Below are 21,239 nucleotides of genomic sequence, written 5' to 3' on the forward strand. Positions count from 1 at the left end.
TCCTGCTGATTCTAGCGCTCTCTTCTGGGGACACAAGTGTATCCATGCCTGATACAGCCTGGACAGAGTGATAGGACCCCTGGCCAGCCTTTCCTTCACCACCACCGGCCCTCTGGACAGAGCAGGCACTAATGGGGCCAGCTAGTTAGACGTGTAGGGTGTTGTTATCTCCTCACCGCAAGTTCACCAACGTTGACATCAAATTTTAATAACAAGTGGTTGCAAGATAAACATGTCTACTTTTCTTTTCTCTAAACAGATCTTCAACCCCCTCCCCATTCCTGTATTCAGATAGCAGAGGTGACCGTGCTGTGGGCATGGGGAGGAGGTCCAGGTGTGAAGGGAGTCTCTGCTTATAATGTGGGATCAACTTCCAGTATCCCCCAGGGTTCCCTGAAATTTGCTGGAGAACAAAACCCATTTGATGTTTAAAATCAGGCTTCAAACTGAATGGGATGCCTGAAACTTGCAAATAATGGACAAACATCATAAAGGCCATATATGACAAGCCCACAGCTAACATCATACTCAGCGGTGGAAAGCTGAAAGCATTTCCTCTAAGATCAGGAACAAGACAAGGATGCCCGCTCTTGCCACTTTTATTCAACATAGTGTTGGAAGTCCTAGCCACAGCAATCAGACAAGAAAAAGAAATAAAAGGAATAAAAGGAATTCACCCTGGAAAGGAAGAAGTAAAGCTGTCCCTGTTCGCAGATGACGTGACGCGATGCACAGAGAATCCTGAAGACGCCACCAGAAAACTACTTAGAGCCCATCAATGAATTTGGTTTTTAGAATTTTGCATATTAATTGAAAATTAATATACAGAAATCTATTGCATTTCTATATACTAAAAATGAACTATCAGAAACAGAAATTAAGAAAACAATCCCATTTATTATCATGTCAAAAAGAATGAAATACCTAAGAATAAACTTGTCTAAGGAGGTAAAAGACCTGTACTCAGAAAACTATAAGACACTGATGAAAGAAATTGAAGACAATACAAACAGATGGAATGATATACCATGTTCTTGGACTGGAAGAATGAGTACTGTTAAAATGACCCGACTACGCAATGCAGTCCACAGAGTCAGTGCAATCCCTATCAAGTTACCTAATGGCATTTTTCATAGAACTAGAACAAATATTTTAAAAATTTGTCCAGAAACACAAAAGACTCCGAATAGCCAAAACAATCTTGAGAAAGGAGAACAGAGCAAGTAGACAGAAATCAGTAAGGATATAGGATTTGAACAACATTCGCTGCCAACTTGACCTGTTTGACATTCCACCCAACAGCAGCAGATAAACGTTCTTCTCAAGTGCACCTGGATTGTTTGCCAAAATAGACCAAATTCCATGTGATAAAACTAACTTAAACAGATTCAAATCATACAGGGTATGGTCTATGACACAGTGAAATTAAACGTCAAGAACAGAAATATTTCCAAGAAAATCCCCAAATATTTGGAAAATAAATAACACATTTCTAAATAACCTGTGGGTGAACAAGGAAATCGAAGTCTTACTGACTGAATGATAATGAAAACACCGCATATCAAAATTTGTGGAATGCTACTAAAGGGATACATACGTAGGGGAAATTTTAGGTCACTAGATGCCAATAATAGAAAAGAGGAAGGATCTCGAATCTTCCATCTTAAGGAACAAGTTTGGGGTTTTTTGTTGCTGTTGTTGTTTAAGAAGAACAAATTAAGCCCAAAGTAGGTAGAGGAAAGGAAGCATGAATATAAGAGTGGAAATCAATGAACCAGAAAATACACAGACAATAGAGAAAATAAATGAAACCAAAACCTTGCTCTTTGAGAAGATCAATATAGGTAATAAATCCTTAGATAGATTAATCCAGGGAAAAAAGAGAAAAGACACAAACTACCAATACCAAGAATAAAAACAATGACACCATTACAGGTTTGATACATATTTAAAGGAAAACGAGAGACTATTGTGAATAACTTTATGCCAGTAAATTTAAGAACTTAAATATATGAATTCCTTGAAAGATAAAAACTAAGAAATCTCACTCAAGAGGAAATAGATAACCTAAATAGCTTTATATCTATCAAAGAAATTGAAATTATATTTTAAAATCTCACAAAGAAAGCTCCAGACCTCCATGTTTTTACTGGTGAACTCTACCACACATTTAGGGAAGAAATAACATGAATTCTACACAAAATCTTCTGGAAAACTGAAAGGGAGGGAATATTTCCCAGCTCATTCTTAAAGATCTGCCTTATCTGTTACCAAAATCAGGCAAATAAATACAAAAAAAGAAAACTACAAACAGGTCCCAAGGTGTAATGGTTAGCACTCTGGACTTTGAAAACTATAGCCGTGACTTTCTGATGAACGTAGATGCAAAAATTCTAAACAAAATGTTAGAAAATCTAATCCAGTAATGTATAAAAAATTTATACCATGACTAAGTGGGATTTATTCCAGATATGCTAGGCTGGTTCAATATTCAAAAATCAATCAACATAATCCATCATCTCAGCAGTCTAAAGAAGGCATAAATCCTATGATCATATCAATGATGCAGAAAAAAACAACACCCATTCACAATTTTTTTTGTTGGGGAAGTGGCACTGTGTGGTTTGCCGGATCTCAGTTCCCTGACCAGGGATTGAACCCAGCCATGGCAGTGAAAGCGCTGAATCCTAACCACTAGACCACCAGGGAGCTCCACCATTCACAATTTTTAAAACTCTCAGATAAATAGGAATAGAGGGAACATTCTTTAACTTTTTAAAGCTCCACAAAAAACTTATAGCTACCATCATACTTAATGATGAAGACTGAATGCTTTCCCTCTAAGACTGGGAACAAGAAAAGTATGTCCACTCTCACCATTCTTATTTAACATATCACAGAGCAATAAGAAAAAGAAATAAAAGACATATAGATTGGAAAGGAAGAAATAAAATTGTCCCTATTTTCAGACAAGGTGATTCTCTACATAGAAAATCCCAAAGAATCTACAAAAGAAACCCCTCCTAGAACTAACAAAAAAATTCAGCATGGTAGCAGGAAACAAGATCAACACACACAAAAATTACATTTTTACGTACCAAAAATAAACACGTAGAAGCCAAAATTGAAAACACATACAATTTATAATTTCTACGAGGAAATAAATTACTTACGCATAAATCTAATAAATACGTGCAGGATTTGATACATAAAAATGCAGATGAAAGAAAGCAAAGAAGACCTAAATAAATAGTGAGCTATACCATGTTCCTGAATTATGGATGGACTGTGTTGCAAAACTCAACATAGTAAGGATGCTTGTTTCCCCAGATCGATCAATAGGCTTAATGCAATTCCTACCAAAATCCTATCTAGGATTTTGTAGACATATACAAGCTTGTTTTAAAACTTACATGGAGAGATAAAGGACCTAGAATAGCTTAAAACAATTTTGGAAGAGAAGAATAAAGGACGAGGCATCACTTATATTACTTACTTACAGGCTTATTATATCGCTACAGTAATTAAGGCAGTGTGTTGTTGGCAGGAGGACAGACATATGGATCAGTGGAACATATAGAGAGCCCAGAAATATGCCCAACTGACTTTTAACAAAGATGCAAAAGCAATTTAATGGACAGAAAATAGCCTTTTCAACAGTGGTGCTAAAGCAATTAGATATCCATAGGCTGAATAAATGAATGTCAACCTAAATCTCATACCTTATACAAAATTTAACTCAAAGTGGATCATGGACTTAAATATAAAGCTATAAAACCTTTAGGGGAAAAAAAAAATAGAAGAAAATCTTCGAGAGCTAGATCCAAGCAAAGAGTTCTTAGACTTGACCCCAAAGGCACAATTTATTAAAGGAAAACTTGGACTTCAAAAATTAAAAACTTTTGCTCTGGGAAAGACTCTGTTAAAGGGATGATGCTTGGGCTCATTACATGTTAGAGAAATACAAATTCAAACCAAAATGACATAAATTTCTACATACTTATTAGGATGGCAACAATTAAAATGACTTGTTGTAGCAAGTGCCTGTGAGAATGTGGAGGGACTGAAACTTTTACGATCTGCTGGTGGGAATGTGAACTGGTGTAAGCATATTGGAAAACAGTTTAGCAGTTTCTTAAAAGGTTAAACATGTACCTACCAAATGCTCCAGCCATTCCACTCCTAGGTATTTACCCAAGAGAGATGAAAACATGTTCACACAAAAACTTGTACACGAATGCACATAGCAGTCCGATTCATAATAGCCAAAAAGTGGAAGTAAACAAACGCCCATCAACTGATGAGTGGATAAACAAACAGTAGTATATCCATACAATGGAATTCTACTTGGCAATAAAAAGCAACGAACTGTTGATACATGCAACAACTGAGATGGATCTAAAATAATTATGCTGAGTGAAAGAAGCCAGGCTGAAATATGTGCTGTGTGATTCCATTTCTCTAAAATTCTAGAAAGTGCAAATGAATTCTTATGAATCAGTGGCTGCCTGGGGATGGGGTCAGGTGGCAGGGTCAGTCCCCGAGACGTAGGCCAGTTACATCACTAAGGACAGTCCCACTAGTGCCCTTTCCTGAGCTCTTAACACTTGCCAGCCCACCTGGCCTGTCACAGCCTGGGCGTCTCCTCAGCCTGCACCTTCTAGATCCAGTGTGCGAGGGGGGTGCTACTCACATCCCCCCCACCACCCGCCACTCAGGTTTGTTACTTGTCAAAGGAGAGCCACAGGTGCAGCTGTTCTGCAACCTATCAGAAGTCACCAGCCCATGTGGCGACGTGAGCCCACCCAGTTGCGTGCTGGCCACTGCCCCAGGCCAGCCTCTCCCGTGAGGGGCCAACCGAGGCCACGGGCCACGTCCCCTTGCAGCCAGCCCCCCAGCTTGAGGATGTCTGATTCCTCCCTCTCCGGCCCTCGGTGGTGCTGTTACCGTCCTTTTATTAGAAGACGAAGACCGCCTTTCCTGCAGATGCTGGTTGTAGGTCTGAAATCAATTGCGAGTGTAGCAGGGACACAAATATCAGAACTAGGACCTCCTTCATCACTGCCCGCTGATGCCTTCCGAGGCCTTTCGTGCGGAGCCCACGTCTCAGAATCAGCCCACACAGAGCCTCCCTGGCTGGGTTTTTTCTTAATCGTTTGCTCAGTGGGTGTCTTATTTGACATGTAATTGTCATCCTAGGGGAAATTAATTTCCAGGGCTTTGAATGGTCTTTATGAAACTCGTGAGCGTGGTGAACCCTGGCCCTGTCCCGGGGGCCAAGGGAGCCCCAGAACCCCTCTCACGGGAGCCCCAGGGGAGCAGAGCCCCAGGCTGCGTCCCGAGGTTCTCCAGGCTCTCTTTCTAGATGTGATTGACTCGGAAGTGGCTCCTGCGGTGTCTGAGGAGTGGGCACGCTGCCGGCCCCTCGGTGGCCCAGAGCCTGGTTTTGTGGTTGTGAAGGTGTCCAGTGATGGGCCCCTTTGACCTTGCCATCTCTGAGCTTCGGGGTCCATGGCAGCAAAGTGAAGGCAGTCAGCGGAGCTGGGGGTTGGGCTTCGCCGGAGGCCTGCCCTGAGCCCCACTGCCGCAGGCATCGGGCAGCACCTGCAGGGCATGGTGAGGGGCACGTGGCCCACAGGCCGCCCTCAGCTCTGCGTGGAGCTCTGCCTGGCCGCTTGTCCTCATCACCCCCTCTCTTTCAATTAATTCACTCATTGGTCCTTCCCTCCCTCCCTCCCTCCCTCCCTTCCTTCCTTCCTTCCCTCCCACAGTCATCCCATTCCACACCGAGCAGCCAGAGTGACCGTGATAAAACCCTCCTGCTCGGCACCTGCCCTGGCCCCTCCTTACGGCAGAGACAAGGTCCTCCCAGTAACCATCACGGCCCTGACTATCTGTCCTCAGCCATTCCTGGGCTCCCTGTCACTCACTGGGCTCCAGGCACGCTCCTGCCCCAGGGCCTTTGCACTGGCAGTGCCTGCTGCCTGGCTTACCCTTCCCCCAGTTACCCTGTGGCTCCCTCACCTGCTTCAGGTCTTCTCACAGACAGCCTCATCTCACAGAGGCCGCCCCTGGGCAGCCTGCTTCATTTGCAGCCTCGTCCCCTTCCCCGGCGTGGGGTTGCTGTTCATGGTGCATGTCACTACCTGTTGGATTTGGCTAACTGTCGTCTCCCCACTGGAAGGTGAGCGCCCTGTGGGCAGCCTGGCCCAGGACAGGTGCTGGGAGCTCTTGCTGCCCCTGGGTGACCTGGATGGTTTCCACCCAGCCTAGACAGGCCTGGCCTTTAATTTAGATAGAGGTCCCCTTTCAGCTTCCTGTTGCCTGAGCAGTCCCCCGAAGCCGGGGGAGCTTCTGGAGGGCTGCTCGTCGCCAGCTCACGAGGCAGACCGTGGTTGGTCTGTCCCCTCCATGTCACAGCCGGGAGTTCTGCAGGCCCAGCTCAGCGCCCGTCCTGGCCGTGCTCCCTTGACTCAGCATTCGTGGAGCAGGGCGCCTTCATCCTGTGGGCCAGGAACTGCTAACCCGCTTCCATTTGCCCAGACCAGGCCCCCAGGCCTGCTGTCTTCCAGAGACAAAAACAGCCTGTCTTGTGCCTGCCTGGCTGCACGTGATGGTCAGGCTGATGCTCTGTCCTCTCAGGGCTGGCTTTGGTCCTGTTGTGTCCTGGCTGCCCAAGACCTTGGCAGATGCCGGGCATATCGCTGATGCACAGCTCTGCTCAGGGCTGCCGCCTCCCAGGCCAGCGAGTGCCTTATCCCCACAGGCCACCAGGAAGGTCCCTGTGGCCTCAAACTCCACAGCGAGCTCAGTCATTCAGCCACGTCATCACCCAGCCGTCCATCCATCTGTCCATCCGTCCACCCATCCATTCAGCAAATAGTCACCAAGCAGCTATTCTGTGCCCAAGCCTGCTCTGTGTGCTGGGAACAGGACAGAAGCCCTGCCTCCATGGGGCTGGCCTTTCCTCTCCCAGCTCTGGGTTCCTCCAGAGAAATGAGAAAACTAACACTGGCTTCTCCAGGAGGCCATAAGGAGTCCATGAGACAGGTGTAGAATGGGGATCAAACCTGATGGGGATTAGGCTTTGTGGGCCGTACGGGCTCCGTCACCACCACTCCATCCTGCACCTGTCTCAGCCACAGACGAAACGTACACGAATGGGCATTACTTACAAAAACAGACGGTGGCTGGAGGTGGCCCGGGGGTTTGCTCACCCCTGGTGTAGAGAGTCTGGGGTGGATGCAGGATAAGGGGAAGCTGGCACTGTCATCATATCTGAGAATGACAGTGTGATGATGCTGAGATGCCGTCCCTGTCTGGGATGCAGGACTACAGGAAACTCGCGGTCCAGGGGCTGCAGGGCGCTGGGGGTACGCAGGCAGGAGGTGAGACTTAAACAAAACTGCCTTCTGTTTAAATCTGTTTAAACGTCGTTTAATCTGGGGTTCCCTGGGTCCACATGTAATCCCTAACATGTACCCTAATGGGGTACATTCTCTGAGAGAGGGAAGCTAGGATTTAACTCGTGACTGAAGGCTGCCCGGAGCCCAGCAGAGGCGGCTGATTTCACCATCATTTTGAAGGAAGCCTGGGCTGTGCCCCTGGGGGCCATGAGGGTCTCATGGACCCTGCTTCCTTGTCTGCAAGACTCCTCAGCTGGCCCTACCGTCGCTCGCTCCCCGGAACTCTGAGATCCCTCTGCTCAGCGCTCTGTCCAACACCATCGCAGATCACATGGTGAGCTTTTCGTAATTAAATGTATGCCTCGTCCCTCTAGACGGTGAGCAGCCCTCCTCAGGGCGGGGAAGAGGGAGAATTAACATTAATGAAGTGTGTGCCACGTGTGGCCTTGCGGAGCCGTTCAGGGAGCTCAGAGAGGTTCCATGCCTGCCTGAGGGCATACAGCGTAAGAGCCGCAGAGCTGGGATCTGGAATAAAGACCCTCCCTTGATCCCCTGGGAGAGAGCAGGCATGAGGAACCCAGGCTGGAGTCAGAGAGACCTGGGTGGCAATAAGTCTCTCTCCCAAAGCCTCAGTTTGCTCACCTGTAGACTGGACGCAGTGACGGTCACCACCTCACAGAGTGGCTCTGAGCATTCAGTGAGGCCGGGAGGGAGGCAGGGGAAGACAGAGCCCTTGCCTGTCTCTTGGGCCCTGAAGGTCACTGCTGCTGCGGACTGCCTGGCCAGACCCATGTGCACCCACGTCCCTGAGCTGGAATGGCTGGCGGCAGGCCTGCGTGCAGTGTCCCTGTGCCAAAGGGGATGCCTTCCAAGGAACATGACGCTGTGGCCAAAAACAGACTCCAGAGCCTTCCCGGGGAGGTGAGAGCCGCTGGGGGCAGACCCCTCTCCACCCCCCAGTCCTTGGCCGCCTCCCAGGCAGGGCTGCAGAGAAGTAGGGAGGCTGTGCTCAGCCGATGAGGTTGGGTGCGGATGGTCTTGGATACTTACAGAGGTCGACAGCAGTGCTGTGCTGCCCTGCGGGAACCAGAGCGTGTACCGTAGTCAGGGATCCGGGTCCGCACGTCACCCTGCGGGAACCAGAGCGTGTACCGTAGTCAGAGATCCGGGTCCGCACGTCGTCCTGCTGCCCATGATCAGCTTCATCATCGTCTACCATGAGCGTTATATCTGCAGCTACCCTCATTCTACACCCACCTTCTGCGCAGCCAGACTGTCCGAGATGCTCTACACCGCGGTCTAGAAACCACCACCACATCCAGCCTACTGGCTGCTTTTTTCTTTCCTTTGTGAAAGGTTTTGACCATTTATTTACTAAAAAGCGTCAGTCGCGGAAAAAAACAACTTTACTGGTCTTAAGCTGACTTTACCATTTATTAGAATCTCTGTATTAAATTATAAACCGTGAGATGCAGCATGGTGATGGTATCAAGGCATCTGAGATTATCTCCACTCGCCGTTCATACCCCACAATCAGCTCCCTCTCTCTGCTTGCATCACCATGGAACTACCTTTAAAAGTTTGTTTCTTCAGTTGTTGGCAGAAGCAGGTTTACAGCTGAGGAAACTTTAGCTCTGAGCCCCTTGGTTCCCTGGATCCCTTTTAAGGATGGGGTTGGAGGGACTAAAAGATGTGTTCACGTGGGCATACGCTTTTTAGTTTTTGTTTACTTTTTTATTGTGGTAAAAATCTACATGACAGGACTTCCCTGGTGGCACAGTGGTTAAGAATCCGTCTGCCAATGCAGGGGACAGGTTCAAGCCCTTGTCCGGGAAGATCCCACATGCCGCGGAGCAACTAAGCCCACGTGCCACAACTACTGAGCCTGCGCTCTAGAGCCCGTGAGCCACAGCTACTGAAGCCCGCGCGCCTAGAGCCCGTGCTTCATGACAAGAGAAGCCACCGCAATGAGAAGCCCGCGCACCACAACGAAGAGCAGCCCCCGCTCGCCGCAACTAAAAGAAAGCCCGCGTACAGCAATGAGGACCCAACACAGCCAAAAACAAACAAACAAACAAAGAAATAAATTTATGAAAAAAAAGAATCCGCCTGCCGACGCAGGGGACACCAGTTAGAGCTCTGGTCTGGGAAGATCCCACATGCCGCGGAGCAACTAAGCCCGTGCACCACAACTACTGAGCCTGAGCTCTAGAGCCCACAAGCCACAACTACTGAGCCCGTGTGCCACAACTACTGAAACCTGTGCACCTAGAGCCTGTGCTCCACAAGAGAAGCTACTGCAATGAGAAGACCACGCACCGCAAGGAAGAGTGACCCCTGCTCGCAGCAACTAGAGAAAGCCCGCACGCAGCAACAAAGACCCAGTGCAGCCAAAAAAAAAAACCTACATGACATAAAATTTACCATTTTAAATTTTACCAATTTTAAAATTTACCATTTTTTAGGTGTACAGGTCAGTAGCATTAAGAATACACATTGTTGTACAGCCATGACCAACCATCATCTCCAGAACCTTTCATCTTCCCAAACTGAAAGCCATCAAGCACTAACTCCCCCTTCTGCTCCCCCAGCCCCTGGACCCCACCATTTACTTTCCGTCTCTATGAATCTGACTCCTCTAGGGACCTCATATGAGTGGAATCGTATAGTAGTTGTCCTTTGTGTCTGGCTTGTTTCACTGAGCATAACGTCCCCACGGTTCATGCACGTGTAGCAGGTGTCAGATGTCCTTCCTTTTTAAGGCTGAATAATATTCCATTGTATGGATGGACCACACCTTGTTTATCCATCATCCATTGATGTACACTTGGGTTGTTCCACGTATTAGCTACTGTGAATATTGGTACACGGGTGTGCATATGTCTCTTTAAGAGCTTGTTTTCACTTTTCAGCGTATGCCCAAAAGAGGGATTGCTGGATCACAGGCTGATTTATTTTCATCTTTTGAGAAACCTCCGTATCATGTCCCAGAGCAGCTGCACCATTTTACATTCCCACCAACAGTGCAGAAGGGTTCCAGTTTTTCAACATCCTCACCAACACTTTTTGTTTGTTTGTTTGTTTTGAGATTCTGTGGGGTTTTTTTTAAATAGTAGCCAACCTAATGGCTGTGAAGTGGTGTCTCACTGTGCTTTGATTTGCATTTCCCTAAGTTAAGCATCTTTTCCTGTGGATATCGGTCTTTTATATATATATATATATATATATATATATATATATATATATATATATATATTTTTAGGCCCTTGGCCCTTTTTTTTCAGGCCCTTGGCCCATTTTTGAATTGAATTATTTGGGGTTTTGTTGTTGAGTTTTAGGAGTTCTTTGTATGTCCGATATCAGTCCCTTATCAAATATGTGATTTGCAAATATTTTCTCCCATTCTGTGGGTTTTCTTTTCACTCTATTATCGTGCCCTTTGACCTACAGAAGTTTTTAATTTTGATGAATTTCAGTTTAAGTATTTTTTTGTTGCCTTTGCCTTTGGTGTCATATGCAAGAAGTCATTACCAAATCCGTTGTCATGAAGCTTTCCCTCTATGTTTTCTTCTAAGATTTTTATCATTTTATCTGTTAGGTTTAGGTCTTTGATACGTTTTGAATTAGTTTTTGTATGTGCTGTTAGGTATGGGTGTAACTTTATTCTTTTGTGTGTGGAATCCAGTTTTCCAGGCACCCTCTGTTGAAGGCTACCCTTCCACCATGGAGTGGTCTTTGCACCCTTGTTGCAGATCACATGACTGTGTGTGTGCGGGCTTACATCTGGGATCTCTGTTCTGTTCTGTTTCTGTAGCCACCGGACATGGCTGCACTCATCTGTTTATGTATTGTCTGCGGCTGCTTTCGAGAGAAAACTGGCAGAGCCAGAGTAGTTGTGGGAAAGAACACTTGGTGCTCAAAGCCCAAAATACTGCACCCTGGTCCAGCCCGCGCCCCGGCTTCGCAGCCCCACCGGGCCTCCCTGGTCCGTGAGGGCCCCGGACTGTCACCTCCAGTGTCCCCACCACCCACCCCCGGCAGGCAGCGCCAGGCCTAGCACATCGTCACTGTTGTTCTTTTATTGCTCCCCGTTCAGCCAGGGGGATTTACAGCTGCCTCTGGCTGGTTCATCTTCCAGCGAGAAGTGGCAAAGACGTTAAAGTCCTACAGGACCCCTCATTCACCCCTAAGGCCCCTCATTCCTTCCCTGAAGGCCCCCTTCCCTAGACACTGGGCCAGGGCAAAAGCTGAGAGGCAGGGGCTGTAGTGTAGGCGATGGGTAAACTATTTCGCAGGGTCCTGGAGGCTCCCGCTGCACCAGATGTTAACCTTTCAGTTGCTGACTTGTAGGAAAGTGGGCAGCAGGTCCACGCAGGTGGCCAGGCTGTGGGAGGGGCTCAGGGCAATGGCGACTTACCAACCAGACCAGGGTGTTTACCATTCAGCAGCCCTCGATCCCAGTACCGACCTCGTCTGGTGGAAGGGGCCTGGGGCTGGCTGTGGCCCATGGTAGGTGCCCACTTCTGGCACCTGGCCCTGGGCATTTGTTGTTGACCATGGGTGCAGTAATTGGGGCCAAGGTGTTCTGAGTGCCTGGGTCCACCTGCCAGCGTGTCCCTCTGTGGCAAGACGAGGTAGCACGGTGCCCTCTTTACAGATGAGGAAACGCATCACAGAGGAGACTTATCCATGGTCACGGAGTGAATAATGGGGACACCCCTCCAGAGGACATCTTGCGGGCCCAGACCTCTGAGGAACACTGTGACTTGGACCCGTTTCTGGCCGGACCCTCATCCTGAGACATGTACCCACTGTCGTCTTTTTGGACTGTGTCCTCGCAAGGCTTTCTGTGCATTTTCAGGCACCACACGCGCTAAGCTGACAGTGTTCTGTGCACAGTTCCCTCTCCCACAAGCAGAGTTGTGCTGTGTCGGAGGGTTCTGCAGCTGGCCCTGCGGTCCCGGAACTTTTCCTCATGTCACCTGTGACCTGCAGCTTGGAATGCCTCACAGCACATCCTAGCTGGTCCCCCACCGAGGGACATCCAGGTTGCTCTTTGGTTCTGCTTTCCTTTCATTTGCTGAGCCCCTGCCACATGGGCCCCTCGCAGCTGGCACCCACCCCTCCCCTCCCTGCAGTGTGTCCACACCTGTTTATCACCCTCAGGAGACGTGAGCTCCCAGAGGGTGGGGGTCTTGCCCCCTGGCCACCCCACCCCTGCCTAAGGCCTTGCCCACCTCCTGATTATGGGTGAGCTCTCGTCTGGGTGCCACGCCCACTGTGATTTCTCTAACCCTCACTCCCCACCCCAAGGCAGGCAGGTGTGAGCCTCATCTTACAGACACACATGCTGAGGCCCAGAGTCCTGGAGTGGGTCAAGGTCACGCGGCAGCAAGGGCTCCAGGGCCTGTGTGTTTAACCGCTGGCTCTTCAACATGGAACCCACCCAAATGAATTGAATTCCCCCCTGCCCGGCAACAGCCCTTTCATTACTGCCACCTGCCTTCTCCCCTCGCCCTGGATCTGGGCAAAGGGGCAGCTGACAAGGGCTCAGTTACAAGCTGTGTGACCTCGGTTGGTCACTTGCCCTTTCTGAGCCTCAGTTTCTTCACTGTGAGGTGCTGGTAGCAGAACCCTCCTTGGGGAGGGGCGGTGTGGCGTTGGAGGGACTCCTGCAGTGCCAGGTGCTCAGCGGGAGCCTGAGGCGAGAGCACCCGCTGCCGCCGAGAGTGGCTCGGCGGTCCAGGCCCAGCCACCTCCCACCCAGTGATGGATGTGCAGCTGTGCAGCCCGAAGCCAGGGAGAGTTTGTGATGCTCCGGCTGGTTTTTAATCACAGCAAGAGGAAATTGGGCAGATGCAGACGCTGATTCACACGACAGCACTGTCTCATGTCTCACTCAGCTTCCCCTGGCCTCGTGGTGACATGGGGGGTGCAGGTGGGGGCTTCTGCTCTTGGGAGCTCCCCCAGAGTCCCTCAGGCGCCCCTGCCTCTCCCATGCCTACTGTGCGCTGGGCCCGGGCCCTGAGGCCAGGCCTGTGCAGCGAGTTCAGGAGAGGAACGTGGGGGCAGGGTGGTGGAACTCTCCTAACCTGCGGCCCCTGCTCCTTCCCTGTGAGCCCCCCTGCCTGCCAGCACATGCTCCTCTGCTGGGTGGACCGCCTGGCCTGCCACGGCTGGACTCACAGCCCAAGAGGCTTCTGTATCTGCCTTGGAAGTTACTCGAAGGTGTCGAGGCCACCTCCACTCGGGTGTCACTTCCTCAGGGAAGCCCTCCCTGACCACCCTACACAGACTGTCCGCTTCACAGCTCTCAGGGCTGGGGCAGAGCTTTCTGCACGTAGGTCTACTTGTCTGTTGTCTGTCCACTGAGAATGATCACTGGCACCTATGCAGCACTTGAAGACATATGCAGGGTACTGTGCTGGGTACTAGGTGCTGGGTACTATGCAAGGTACTGTGTACAGAGTACTATGTACTAGGCGCTGTGTGCTGGGTACTATGTGCAGGGTACTGTGTGCAGAGTACTATGTGCTATGTACTGTGTACAGAGTACTATGTACTAGGTGCTGTGTGCTGGGTACTATGTGCAGGGTACTGTGTGCAGAGTACTATGGGCTGAGTACTACTGTGTGCAGGGTACTGTGGGCTGGGTACTCTGCTCAGGATACTATGCTAGGCCCTTCACAGGTGTTAGCAGTCCCGACAGCCTCACTTTTCAGATAGGCACAGAGAAGGTCCAGAACTGCGTGAGGTTGTCCAGCTTGCAGTGAGCTCGGCAGGCTGGTAAGCTGGGTGTTCCCAGCATTCCCGGCCTGTGTGTGTGCTGCGCTTCTCCCTGTGGGCTCCCAGTGGTGAGAATGCTCCAGACACCTGGTGGGTGCTCTGTCAGCAGTGGTGCGTGTTGCCCTTGCAAGTGCTATTCTGAGTGCTGGGGGCCCAGGAGGAAGCCGCTAACTCGTGCACCAGCAGCGCTGGGAGAAGATGTCAGGAAGGACACCGGGGACAGGGGAGGGGGGTGACTCAGCTCTGCCTTTCAGGCCGAGTAAGAGTCCAGCTGGCAGGTGGATGGGAGGAAGGGCAGCCCGGGCAGAGGGACCAGCATATGCAAAGGCACGGCGGGTGCGGGGAACGGTGGGGAGCGGGAGGGGCCGGGCAGGGAGAGGAGGTGGGGAGGCTGCCCAGGGTAAAGGCTGGGGCGTTTGCAGAAAATAGAGTCACTCCATGTGCTAGGCAGCTCGGGCTGCTGTGACAAAATCGCACAGGCTGGGTGGCTTCAGCAACAGAAGTTTATTTTTCCCAGTTGTGGAGGCTGGCTGTCCAGGGTGGAGGTGCTGGTGTGTTCAGTGTCTGGTGAGAGCTCTCTTTCTGGCCTGCCCATGGGCTGCCTTCCTGCTGTGCAGACAAAGGAAAAGGAAGACATCTAACACTCCGGCCTCTGCTTTTCTTCTTCTAAGGACACTAATCCCATCATGTGGGCTCCACCCTCACGACCTCATCTAACCTTATCGCCTCCCAGAGGCCCCACCTCTACACCCCATCACACTGGGAATTAGGGCTTGAACACGTGAATTTGGGGACACAAACATTCGGTCCATCACACTCAGCTCTCTGAAGCAGAAAGAGTTTTCAGATGGGGTTAGATGCTCACGCACATCCTTGGAAAGTCTGGAGACACAGGTTCTGGGCAGGTCTCGAGGAAGGAGCCCAGAGCAACACTAAGACATAGGGTGGTGGGAGCGGCGGGAGTTGCTGCAGGCTTTGCCACCATAAGGAAAATGGGGTGTGGGGTGTGGGGGCTGCCAGTCGAAGGGTCAGGAAGCCAGGCTGCGGTCAGCATCCAGGAAGCACGGCTGTTGACCCGTGCGTGTGCTGGGAGGGTGCTGCAGGGGCCGGAGAGGCCAGGTCAGGACACCCCAAGCCCTGGCTGCAGGGAATGGGGTCTCCAGCCCGGCTGGGCAGGCGGGGCCGGCGTTCCCTTTTGTTTCTTGCCTGCTCCCTGGACCGTCCTCTTTGTGTCCCTCCAGGCCCCTCTGTGTTTCTTCTTATGGGGTGACAGCTGGGTGCAGTCATCCCCCAGCCCCCCTCATCCTTGTTTACTGCGAGGAGGCTGTTCCCTGGTAAGCTCTTTAAGACGGGTTCATGGGCATCGCCTCTCTAATTGGCGTCCTGGCCCACCCAGCGTAAATCTCAAACCGCAGTCGCGCAGAGTGGAGATCTCACAGGCTGGGGCAGTGGCCTCCCTCTGCATTAGTGTCAGAGGCTCAGCAGCCCAGAAGGTGCCTATGATGGGGTATCAGGCAGCGTTTTTTGTGTTCAAGACACAGAAGCCAACTTTGGCTAAAAGAGAATCAGAGATGGGTCAGGGTGGGGGATGCCCACGCGGGCAGGGGTATAGTGGGTGCAGGACCAGGCCTGCGGAAGCCAGAGCCAGGGCAGCTTGGTGGGAGCCAGGGAGCAGGAACTGGTGGACCGGCTTGTCCAGACACCCTGTTGGAATCACTCAGCTGCCATTACATGGGGGTTTTCTATTTTTACTTTTTCTTAATTTATTTGTATTGAAGTGTAGTTGATTTACAATGTTGTGATAATTTCTGCTGTACAGCAAAGTGACTCAGTTATACACATACAGACATTCTTTTTCATATTCTTTTCCATGATGATTTATCACAGGATATTGATATAGTTCCCGATGCTGTACAGTAGGGCCTTGTTGGTTATCCATCCTATAGATACTAATTTGCGACGCTAATCCCAACCTCCTGATCCTTCCCTCCCCCATCCACCCCCTGGGCAACCACAAGTCTGTTGTCTGTATATGTGAGTCTGTTTCTGTTTCATAGTTAAGTTCATTTGTTTGTATTTTACATTCCACATATAAGTAACATCATATGATATTTGTCTTTCTCTGTCTGACTTACTTCACTTAGTATGATAATCTCTAGGTTCATCCGTGTTGCTACAAGTGGCATTGTTTCATTCTTTTTTTATGGCTGAGTAATATTCTGTTGTGTATATGTACCTCTTTTTTATCCATTCATCTGTCAATGGACGTTTAGGTTGTTTCCATGTCTTGGCTATTGTGAATAGTGCTGCTATGAACATAGGGGTGTGTGTATCTTTTTGAATTATAGTTTTGTCTGGATATAGGCCCAGGAGTGGGATTGCTGGGTCATATGGTAATTCTGTTTTTAGTTTTTTGAGGGATCTTTGTACTGTTTTCCATAGTGGCTACACCAATTTACATTTGTATGGGGTTTTTAGATTATAAAATATTTCAAACTAGGGAAAATAAAAATAACAGCCTATATGTATATAACACATCCTATGTGCCCAGAAGCATTCTAAGCATTTAATAAACAAAAATTCCTTGAATCCTCGTGATGACCCCCTGAGGCAGGTACAGTGTTTTCAGGTAAAGAAACAGGCTCAGAGCTACTGCCCAGGTGAGCCGGGGCCGTGTGGATGGAGAGCCCGGACCACCCCCAGCCGCGCCATCCAGATGCACTTAAAAGGAGGGAATATTACTCAGCCATAAAAAGAAACGAAATTGAGCTATTCGTAATGAGGTGGACGGACCTAGAGTCTGTCATATAGAGTGAAGTAAGTCAGAAAGAGAAAGACAAATACCATATGCTAACACATATATATGGAACTTAAGGGAAAAAAAAGAAAAAAATGTCATGAAGAACCTGGGGGTAGGATGGGAATGGAGACGCGGACCTGCTGGGGAATGGACTTGGGGATATGGGGAGGGGGAGGAGTAAGCTGTGACAGGGCGGGAGGGTGGCATGGACATATATACACTACCAAGCGTGGAATGGATAGCTAGTGGGAAGCAGCCGCATAGCACGGGGAGATCAGCTCGGTGCTTTGTGACCACCTAGAGGGGTGGGATGGGGGGGTGGGGCGGAGGGAGACGCAAGAGGGAAGAGATTTGGGAACATATGTATATGTATAGCTGATTCACTTTGTTGTGAAGCAGAAACTGGCACACCATTGTAAAGCAATTATACTCCAATAAAGATTAAAAAAAAAAAAAAAGAGGAGGGAGAGAAAGCTGCCACTCCAGCTGCCCCTGCCCCTGCCTCCCAGGGTGGGCAGTCCTCTGCGTAAGTCTGAGCATTGGCCTTGGAGCCCAGGGCGTGAGGACCCTGGCAGCCCCTGTCTGAACCCCTCCACCACACACTGCCCACTCTCTGGACATGCCCTTCCATGGCTGCTGTCTGGAGGTCTGTGTCTGAGGTCAGGGCCCCAGAGGGACGTATTGGCCGTGTGAGCCCCAAGCTTGGAGGAGGCCACACCCTCCCCACCCACATCCACTGTCCCTCACGTTTCCCTTCCAAGCATTTCCCGACTGGGGGGGGCCATAACCCGCAGGTCCCTCCCCCAGTCCCTGCAGAGGGGCTGTGAGGTCCATAGGCTGTTGTTTCATCTGTATGATTTGTACAGACTCTATCACAGGCTGCTTATCTCCGTGCAGCCTGCCCTGTTTGAGCCGCCGTGGTGTTTTGAAGCTTTATCGGCTCTAGGAAGACTTGACCAGCAAGGGAGCATGAGCTTTGCCTGGGAGCCAGGCAGCTCAGGACTGCAGACTCAGAGGGGTGGGCTTGTCCAGCGCGAGCTAGGGAGGGAGGTTCCCACCAAGACTGACTCACGACAGGATGAGGGGATGCCCTCGTGTGAGAGGGGAGATGGGTGTGCGCGGCTGGAAAGTAGCGCAGGACCACGCTCGCTGCAGCCTTGAGGACAGCGTGGACGTTTGTGTCGAGTATCCCCAAATAACCACAGGCTTGACCCGTAATCCTGCCTCTTGGAATGCTCCTGAAGGAACTCCTCATAGATAAGAACAAGGATGCCTTGCCACGTTGCTTTATGATCACAAAATACGAGCAATAACATTGCTGTCTAAAAATAGATGTTTCGTTTCATAGTTGACACTACAGCCACGTGTATGAGTGTAAGAGAGTTGTTAAAAATTAGGGTTTTTTTAATATTTTTTTTTTTTTTTTTTTTCTTGATATGTGGGCCCCCTCCCGTTGCCGGACGCGCAAGCTCAGCGGCCACGGCTCACAGGCCCAGCCGCTACGCGGCTCACGGGCCCAGCCGCTACGCGGCACGTGGGATCCTCCCAGACCGGGGCACGAACCCGTATCCCCTGCATCGGCAGGCGGACTCTCAACCACTGCGCCACCAGGGAGGCCCAAAATTAGGGTTTTAAGAAGATGAGGTGGAAGGATGCCCGTGAAGTTACATTCACTAGAAAAGTGAAGGCAAAACTAAAAATTCCAGCAGTGTGTCAGTTAGGTAAAAAATAAATACCTTGAAAAAACGCCTAGGAGAAAATGAACAAAAAGGCAGAGAGGTTGTTTCTAGGTGGTGGGCCTATGGGTGACTTTTGTTTCTTTTGTACTTTTCTATAGTTTTCTAGACTTAAAAGCTTCGGTGATATTAGCAGCAGCATGAAGGGTTTAGTCCCCCAGGGCTCACTGGGTGGGGGGCTGGGGAGCTCTGCTCGGGGCCAAGGTGGGCCAGGCTGGTGCATGGAGTGGCGGGGGTGGGGGGGTGAGTCCCCATGCATCTCGCTGTGCATCTCGCTGGCCGGGTTCTGAGCCAGCTGGCAGTGAAGCCACAACTCCACCACTGCGTCCATGCCCAGTGGGGCTTTCCTGGAGTATCAGACCCACCAGCCCAGAGTTCTGTGGGGTCAGGCAGTCAGTAGCAGGGTCTTCGACCATCAGTGGAAGTCCTGGCAGAACCAAGCTAAGTGGTAAGAAAGCACAGGCACCATGACGCCAGCAGACATTGTACCAGCTGCTGGATTTGGGTTCCAGCTCAGGTCTCAGCAAATCCCTGGTCCTAATCCTACCACTTTCACCAGCTGTGTGACCTTGGGCAAGTGACTTAACCTCTCTGAGCCTATCTAGTTTCTTCATGCATACAGCGGAGATAACAATTACCTGAATTGGTTGCTGGGAAGGTTAAACACGTGGGAAGGATCTAGCTGTGCTGGCCACATAGTAGGCACTCAATTAATTGTAGTGGCCACGGGGATGTTGCTCATGTGGGTGATGTCCTATGCCTTTACTTACCTGGATGGTTTCTAGAGGGTCTGGAGCTCAAGGTTAGAAGTGGGAACTGGCTTTATTTTTCTCCAGCCACTGCTCTGATCGGCCCTGGCTTGGACTTTCTTTCAGTTCTTGGATGACTGTGTTTAGACTCCTGCTGGGGGTGTGCGGAAGCCCCAGGTCTCTGTCCGGCGTGGTGCTGGGGCGTCACCCGAGCCATCTCACCCCTTCTCCCCATCAAAAAAAAACACAGGCGATGAGAGACGGCCAGGGGTATGCCAGCTTTGTGGCATTTTACATGTTCATTGTTACCTTGGGTTGGCATTTCATTAAGATTTAAGCGTTTCCATAAAACCACCCGAGTCTTTTACTGCTTTCATTATTCCTGCTAACTCCGCATGGTTGGGTGACTTCAGTGGGCCACAGAGCTGGCATTTGGTGTCTCTTCTCACACAGGCTTGACATGATGTATTGGGGGAAGTGTGTACTTAGGAGTTTAAGGTTGTGACCTCCAAGATGTTCTAACTTCTGGAGACGGCTGGCCACCAAGATGTTTATTCAGTCACTCGTTTTATAAATACATTGAGCACGTGCTCAGAGCTTGGCCCTGTGCTAACCCACAGGGTAGGAATGGGTAGGAATTCGTTTCTGATTCTGAGAGGCTCCTGGTCTCCAGGAGGCAACGGCAGAATATGATCATTTATTCTTCACTAGTTACTCACCGTGGATTAGCCCTGCTCTGCCAAGAGGCAGTGCTGACCAGTGGTTAAGGAAGGGCGTGCGGTGGGGGGGGGGGGTCAAGGTTTCAATCACTGCCCCACCTCCTGCTACCGTGCAATTCGGGGCATGTCACCCAGCCTCAGCTTTCTCACTTGTACAATTTCATGGGGTTGTTGTCAGGATAACATGAGATAAAGAGCTCAAAACCATAGTAAGCGCTCAAAAATGGAGTCTCTGACTACACTGGGCCCAGTGCTGGGTCTGGAATAAAAAGAGGACTTAGCGTGGCCCTGTGTCCTCAGGCATTGGCCTGGAGGCAGAGTCACCAGGGACCGTGGGTGTCCTGGGGGGAGGTCACAATGGAGGGTGGGCCTGGGTTCTGACGGGGGCAGAGAGGACCTCCTGGAGGACTCAACTCAGGGCTCCAGGCAGTGGATCCACGCTCATTTCTGTTGAGTCCAGGGTTGGGCTCAGAGGCAGCCTGGATGAGCCCAGGGCTCTGCTCCACAGAGCCACCCAGGGACCCAGGTCCCCCAGTCCTGCAGTTCGGCCATTCCCTCAGCCGAGGCTGGCTCTCCATTTATTTATTTATTTATTTATTTATTTATTTATTTATTTTATTTTTACTTCTGGCTGCACTGGGTCTTCGTTGCTGTGTGCGGGCTTTCTCTAGTTGTGGTGAGCGGGGGCTACTCTTCATTGCAGTGCGCAGGCTTCTCATTGCAGTGGCTCCTCTTGTGGAGCATGGGCTCTAGGCACGTGGGCTTCAGTAGTTGTGGCACACAGGCTCAGTAGCTGTGACACACGGGCTCTAGAGCACAGGCTCAGTAGTTGTGGCACATGGGCTTAGTTGCTCTGCGGCATGTGGGATCTTCCCGGACCAGGGCTCGAACGCATGTCCCCTGCATTGGTAGGTGGATTCTTAACCACTGTGCCACCAGGGAAGCCCTGGCTCTCCATTTATTACCGAACTCAGGTTCGGCTGCCTGAGGCTCAGGAATCCAACACTGAGAGACAAGTGTGGGTAAAATGAAAGACAGCTTTA

This window comes from Lipotes vexillifer, unplaced genomic scaffold (genome assembly GCF_000442215.2).
Source record: "Lipotes vexillifer unplaced genomic scaffold, Lipotes_vexillifer_v1.1 scaffold774, whole genome shotgun sequence".
Classification (NCBI taxonomy): Eukaryota; Metazoa; Chordata; class Mammalia; order Artiodactyla; family Lipotidae; genus Lipotes; species Lipotes vexillifer.